The following is an 8,072-nucleotide window of genomic DNA, read 5'->3' as shown; positions in this document are numbered from 1 at the left end:
GAAAAAAAATTAAAAATTGGTTTATGAAGCAGCACTTACTTTAAAAATATGCTAATCTACAAAAAAGGTGACTGAAATATTTTTTAAAATTGTCAGAATAACAAGCAGCTGACGTACGTAACTCATATTCACAAGACTCCTATTAACTTCACTGGACAAGACCTGAAAATGAGAAATTAGCCCAACTGCAACCAGAAAGCTAGATATTACTTATCAGAGGAACTCAAGGTCTGGAACTGTCATGGTCAGCATAGTTCCTGTAGCACTGGTGAAGAAAGGATAGTGAAATTCAGGAGGCTGATAGTTGGAACACTGTAGGCAGGAGCTTCCTGTTTTAAGCATAAAAGAAACAAATTTAATATTATCTAGGCAGAAAAGGGGATTTTTGTTTGTTTGAGCAAAACAAACAACTCCTCCCAAACAGATGACCAAGGAAAGAGGGAAAGCAGGATGTTACCACAGGTTAATTTATTTCAAATAATCACAGAATAACTAATCAGTGACTAACGGAAATAAAGTACGTAGTCAGTTTGCTTAAGAACAAATGAGATCTTATTCTGCTGGTTTTTACTGAAGTTAACTTCAGCAAAATGGGCCTCTAGAAATTTCTAAAGAGACCTGAAGGAAGCCAGAGGGGGAGTTCTTTAACAGGATCACCATCTCTCTGAGGTTTTGTGAGCATCTGTTTAATGTTGCTGGTTTTCCCAATGTTATTTAAAACCCATGATATCAAGAGGGGGGGGAAAAACGTTAAAAAATTAAGTACACATGATCTGATCCATAAAACCAATATTTGAATACTCTGAGTAATCTTCAGAATAAGAGTCCAGTTTTTGCTGTATATTTCCAAGAAAAAACTAAAGCTATGGCAGATGATTAAAAGGGTACCCAAAGGGGCAGATGCAAGTGAGTAGTGTCCATGATGTGGAACTCCTGGAGTTTCATCAACCTTAGAGCTTGCACACTGACCTTGTATATGCACAAACAAAAGGACATCATTAGTGGAGAAACCACTAATGATGCAAGGAAATTTTCAGGAAACAGATTCTTGAGCCTCAGCTGCCTTCTTCAAATGACCAGAAAATAGATAAGGGCCGCTGTCTCTGGATATTACTGTATTCTCCCTCACTGAGCTTCAAAATATCTGTTGCATTGGAAAGTCTAATTAGAATGACTGCCTTTGGCTGGACAGCTGGCATTTATTCACCATGGGAAGAACCTGTCCACTAACAACATTCCCATGAGCCTGACTGACATGCCTGAAGAGCAGACTGAGTAGAGTCTATAGCCTGTTACCAATGATTGCAGAAACCTCCGACGTTTCCCCTTCAGGCATTGCAGCTTTGACGGAAAAATCTGCAAAATAGATGAAGGTATCTTTGACAATCTAATAGTGCTCTGCACTGCTTTGGAAAGAAGACAAACATATGGACTGCCACCAACTATTAGAACTTAGTGTGAAATCACAGGAGAGTTATCAGCATGTAGCTTTCATGATCTGTTTCACACACATTTGCAAAAGTTTTCCAAAATAAAGTTAAAATATCAGTGCACAAACAGACAGTTTTGTAACCTATTGCCTCTCTACATGAAGAAGCAAGTTGTTTCTAAGCAGCTGAGCTAAGAAAATCTGTTCTTCAGGTATTTTATTCTAATGATTTTGCACCTTATCTCTTTTATCATAATAAGCTCTCTTGTATCCCAGACTCCTGCCAGTCTGGAGGGACAAAAGACAGCATTTGCTGTGCCTGGTTTTGAGCTTCACACATGCCATGTTGCCAGCTGGCCTATCAAACAGAATCAATGATGATTTCAGCTCACAGTGGAAAGTGGAACCTTTCCCCCTTAGCAGCACTAAGTTGAGTCTCTCCTCTCTTATCACACCACTGATTTTCACTTGTAGGAACGTAATACTTTTGAGATCCTCTCTTGCCAAATTCAACAAGTTGGAAAAGTTCAAAGGCTACTGGGAGGGAATAAAGGGAGGGCAGGAAGAAGGGGGGGCGGGCAGGAAAGAAGGGGGAAGGATAGTTGGCTGACAACCAGAATAACCGCATAATCTTTATTCCAAGGAAAACAAGACCAAAATAGATTTTTGGAAAGAATAAACGCATAGCTGATACTTAAAGAAGGCTAGTGGACAATACATAACAAGAAATGTGTCTCTAACCAATAGTCACATAATTATTTTTCCTTGGAAAAAAGCTTAAGTAGCCATGTTGTCTGTTCAACTTTCTCTCTTCCTCCCTGCACTGCAGTAACTTTTGAAGCTGGTGATCAGTTTCAATAAAAGTTGCCTCAGGGAACAGCAGGTATCAGGCAGCTTGCATTTCCTTGGGAGATGCAAGTTCAGGGGTAGAGCATCCATATAGAATAGCTTTGAAATACAGAATAAACTGATGTCGTAACAATTGTGGTGTGGGTGCTATATGCATAGGACACAGTTCTAAGGAAAAATCAGGTTTCTGTACTTCAAGTATTTGACAGCTGCATGGAACAAAAGCTACAGTTTAAGTTTCACACATCCCTTCGCGTTGTCTTCTCCCTTTCCCCAACTAGGTTATTCGTATAGCCACGTATGGTCAACAGTAAAAGTTACAGTATTGTAAATGAAATATAGATGTTCTAATTTTACAGGCACAGTGTATGTAACCACAGATGCATCTCCCAAGTCTGATATAAAAGATAATCATTGCAATTCTAAGAAAAGTTTAATAAACAAGTATCAATAAATATTTATGGATCTAACATTTGGACTCCTTTATGACATCTGCTAAAAACCCAAACCAAACCAAAACCACAGTCAGTCCTGTTGACATTTTTAATAATAAACCCATTTGGAAAGTGATTTTCCAGTACTCCATGCAGAACAGTTGAGAAGGAAAGCAAAGAAAGGGTCCACATAAAAGTTAAGACAGACACACGGGGTTAAGACAGACACACGGTTCCACATGCACTGAAGTTTGTGCAGCTATAAAGCTACAAAATGTCAAATTTCTCAACAGTTAAAAACAAAATTGACATATTAAAATTAAATCACAAAGATGCTCAAAATTCATTACATAAAAATACTGTCATGAGGTTGCAAATACAAGCTATTCTGTAGTAGAAATGAGAGAGGTGCTACTATCTATGTAACATTGCAACCCTTATTTGGAGAAAAACTATAAGCCATGTACACGGTAGTAGTTTATTCAGACTTTCTACAAAAATAAAGTAGTCCAAATGTACTTAGTTTAAGAGGATTTAGGTGTGCCCTCAAGCTACAGAGTACCATAGTGCCTCTAAGAATCACTTCATCTATATTTTTACCAGCCTCATGATCCTTGAGCAAGAGCATTAATCACTATCTAACAACTGAAACAAAAATTAAAAATATGTATTTCTACTACTGATACATTCTTGATATCAGACCTCTCAAGTGGACTTCAAAGCATACGTTAAGGAAAACAGGAAATCATTATGTGACTGTTGTGGATTACCGTATTCAAACTGAAGAGCACACTGTTATGCAATTGGAGCCCAAGCTCATTTGAACCTTAAGGACTCTTCAAGCAATTGGGAATCAAGTGAACAGAACAGTTATATCGCTTTCAGACAAGGTTCCAGTTTTTGCTAGTCGTCTTTTCCCCATCTAACTTGTCCTCGGTAGAAGAGAGAACAAGGCATAGAAACGCCCGAAGTAACAATTCGATTCCATAACTTAACTTATAGCTGCCAAAATAACATGCCTTCCTTTACTTGCTATGTGTTATGAAGGAAGCAGAATTTCCTGCTTTCTTCAAGAAGCAACTGAATGTTCAAGGCTTGAGCCCCAGAGACATGCTAAGGATTCCATTAGCTACTATTTAATTTCTTTTTCTTTTGATAGCAGGGTTCCCATAGCTGCCTCAGGAGCATTTCAGACTGACTATTGCATTGTGATAAAGAGGAAATCTACACAGTCTGATGCACCCTGTATGCCAATTTTCACACTTAGTATCATAGGACTGGAGGAACCTAGAGAAAGGTCAACATTTTCAGCAACTTCTCTGCAGAGAAACGGGAAGTTGCACAAAGTATTGAACTCTGTCACCGAAGTCATGAAGAAGCAAGTGAATTAAGCAGGGATTCAACTGTCCCTTTTGACTCAGCCACTTTCAGATTTACACAGCTAGGCCACATGTTGCTCATAGATAACAGCACAGAGCACCTGGAACTATGTGGCAACTCCACCCTCTAATATACTGATTATCTTTGTCATATTCTCAGTACCACTAGCTCCCTGTCTCAGAAAAGGCTGGTAATGCACTATGGCAATTCGTACATCATTTTTGAGATTTTTATTGCTATAGCAACTGAGCACCGGCATTTAAACATAGCAACAGACTTTTTATAGCACCTTCTTGGATGTCAAAATGGCATGTTGTTTTATTTTCTAAGCAGATGCTCAGAGATAAGTACACAAGATGACTGTACAGTACCCACCTTCAAAGGAAGAAAAAAAACTCCCAACTTCACAACCTCATATAAGCAGAAAGATAAGTGTAAGGCACACTGAGTTTAAAGGACTTTGTTCTGAGGAAGCATATCACTAACTATTACCTGAGAACAAAATTAGGTGAAAAACCTTGTTGATGTGTGCCCATTTTGTAAAAAGATGTGTAAGAAATTTACAAGGTCCTACTTTGAAGGGAAAAACTTTTCATCAACTCTGATTTTTACCTGCTAAGCAACAGAAAAAGGGAAATTGTCTTCATGGCTCCAGGTTGGACGAGGCCCTGAGCAACCTGATCTAGTTGGAAATACCCCTGTTCCTTGCAGGGGGTTGGACTAGATGACCTTTGAAGGTCCCTTCCAGCCCTAACCATTCTATGATATTAAATGGAGCCAGATTCTCAAGAGGGATCAAAATCTACTGAGACAGACCCTAAATTCATGCACACAGGCAAAGTTCCACACATTCACAGAATGTTAGGGATTGGAAGGGACCTCAAAGGATCATCTTGTCCAATCCCCCTGCCGGAGCAGGACCACCTAGATCAGATCACACAGAACGCGTCCAGGCGGGTTTTGAACATCTCCAGAGAAGGAGACTCCACAACCTCTCTAGGCAGCCTGTTCCCGTGTTCTGTTACCCTTACTGGGAAGAAGTTCTCCCTCATGTTAAGCGGAACCTCCTATGTTCCAGCTTATATCCATTTCCCCTTGTCCTATCATTGGATGCCAGTGAGAAGAGCCTGGCTCCATCCTCATGGCAGTCACCCTTTACATATTTATAAACATTAATGAGGTCCCCCCTCAGCCTCCTCTCTCTCCAAGCTAAAGAGACCCAGCTCCCTCAGCCTTTCCTCATAAGGGAGATGCTCCACTCCCTTAATCATCTTTGTGGCCCCATTCCAAACACAGCAACAGTAATTTACAAGAAGTGCTATGTGATTTAAGGAAATACAATTACCATTTTCATAATAAGAAAGGCGACTTTTCTCTGGTAGGTATTTTTCTCTTGGTTCTTTAAGTTCTGTATCATTTCTACAAGTCATCAGTGAAAAACATCACTTGGTGTTTAATGTACATGTAATGTTCTGAACACATTCCTAGACATGGAAATACCAAGCAGTAACAGGACAGATTTCCTGGGGGATCTTTAGGTATTATTCACCTTTCTGCTATGGTTATATGTCACTTTGTACAGAGTGGGATGGTTGATGTTTGTCATTTTACCAACAAAAACTATTTAAAATCTGTTAAACAGGAAATGTCAAAGATTTTTTAAAAAATGAATCCAATAGGAAATGTCAAGAGCTTCTTACAAGGGTACAAGGTTGTTACTATTCCAGTCTATTCCATTAGCACATGATGAGTTTTGGAAGCGATGTTTTAATGCTGTGTTTTATGCAGAGAGATTTCAAACAAGTCCCAAAGCTCAGCACACAAATAAAAATTGTTTCACGTTTTGGGGTTTTAGAATATATCCTCCAAATTTTCTCTGTCTCTCTCACAGGTATTTTCACTTAATTCAGTGAGTAAACACAGAAGCATTTCTCAAGTCTCCCTATCTTGCTTTAAGTGTCGAATGTACTTGGGAATTCTGATACATCTGCTTGGTTTTCTACAGTCTGCTCCACTGACTACCGCATCTACTAAAAACAGCTTTTAGAGCAGTGCTGATAATTATACCTATCAAAGAATAGGAATGATAAGTTTATTAACTGCAAACAGCCCTCAGCAAAGTCAAGATGACAGGCATAACTATACTTGCATAGGGAACTAAGCACAATATTTAGATTTGCTTACAAGATTTTTCCAGTCTGAGATAATGTGCAGAACATCACCTGGCTTAGCACCTCCTCCTTGGGCAAACTCACTCTCCATTGCAACTAGACCCCTGATTATATAATCTATTTTCATGAGCCAGAGGGCAGTCACATTCATTCACTATTTAAAAAGAAAAATACGGGAAATTCAGTGGCTGAAATTGCATGTGTGCATTTTTATACATTGTTAAATTATTTCTCTTTCTCTATACAAGCTCTCCTTCAACTTATGGTTAGGCATTTTATTTTCATTTCACTGTTCAGCAGCTATGGCACAACTTCAGAAGTTTTAACAGGAAATGTTAACTGACATATCATGTTTTATTATATTCTACTACCTGCATACATACAATCCCTTCTAAAAAGGCCTTTTCAGAGACATTTCAGAGAAACTGAGGGAACATTTGAAAACAAAATAGTGGGCTTTTCTTTTCCAAAATTTCAGAAACAGATCTCATTCTACACATCCTACCATTTGTTAGTGCATCCCTTTAAGTTCAAAATAAGATAGGCGAAAACAGAGCCACTACTTGTACTCAAATTCTCCTGGACTTCACACTCGTATTTCCTGCTAACATAGCCTTTACCTTTGTGGTATTCACTAAGGGCTTGATCTGGCACCACTGAAGTCAACGGAAACTTTGCTGATGATTTCAAAAGCAAAGGCTCCGAGCCAAATTCCTCATGTATAGCTTCAGCATTACAAAACATTCTGCAGAATTATATAAACAGTAATAATTTCACTCTGAAGGCAAACCTCTAGCCCAAAGCAATTGCTATACTTGACCCAGCAGCACAGAATTTCTACCATATGTCCATTTCCAGGATATATGTAAGGATGCAAAACCTTACAACTGGTAAGCAAAGAAGTGTACAACTCCTACATAAAATGCTTTCCCCTTCACTGTTTTTTATATAAACTTTTCAACTTCTTTGTCTTTTTCTTTCTTTTCTTCTTCTCTGTTTGGACAATCACCAAACTAAGTGTATTTGCACATACATTAGGGGACAGCGCAGTGATTCTGAAGTATAACTTTGTATCATGACAAAACACTTTAGCATTAGCTGGGGAAAGAAACTTTCACATTAACATACACACTGGACATATATTACCTGTCAAGTTTGCAGGCTTCCCTCCCTGCCCTTCTCATCCTCTCCCTCCAAGCAATCCATGTTAGCATAAAAAAAATTTTATTCTACCAGCCTTATTTGTCCAAACCCACAGGTGATCATATCTACAATATTACAGGTCCCTGATAAAGTATGATAGCTAAAGACTTCAAGTTTTGTACATTTTAAGGGCAGGTAAAGTTCTAGAAGATGGTAAGGTATTCTTGATTTCAGCCATTAGTTGAGGAGTGGTGGTGGTCATTGTTGGTGTCTTTGTTTAAATCGTTCAAATACTTAATACATTTGGTAATTCTATGTAAAAATCACATTTCTCAAATTATTTTCCAGATTGTAAAATTAACAATAGACACATTGAAATAAGAAAGTAAAGAAAAATAAAGAAAAAGTCTATTACATCTACCTACTGAAGAGGATTAAAGCCAGGGATGCTGTTAGAGTCCAAGCTCTCCAACAAAACCTGAGGCTACAAGTCCACCTGCTCTAAATATCAAATACCTTTCTTTTCTTCAAAATTCTTAGGTCCTACTTTCCAGGAAGAGAACCTGAGTTATTATTTCAAAGTGTTACCATAACAGTCACAGAATTAGTTGTCTACAACATACCACTACACATGCACATAAGCAACAATTCACATCTTGAGTCACT

This window comes from Tauraco erythrolophus, chromosome 6 (assembly GCF_009769465.1).
Source record: "Tauraco erythrolophus isolate bTauEry1 chromosome 6, bTauEry1.pri, whole genome shotgun sequence".
In the NCBI taxonomy this organism is placed as follows: Eukaryota; Metazoa; Chordata; class Aves; order Musophagiformes; family Musophagidae; genus Tauraco; species Tauraco erythrolophus.
The sequence above is the reverse complement of the archived record's forward strand: the minus strand, read 5'-3'. Positions refer to the sequence as shown.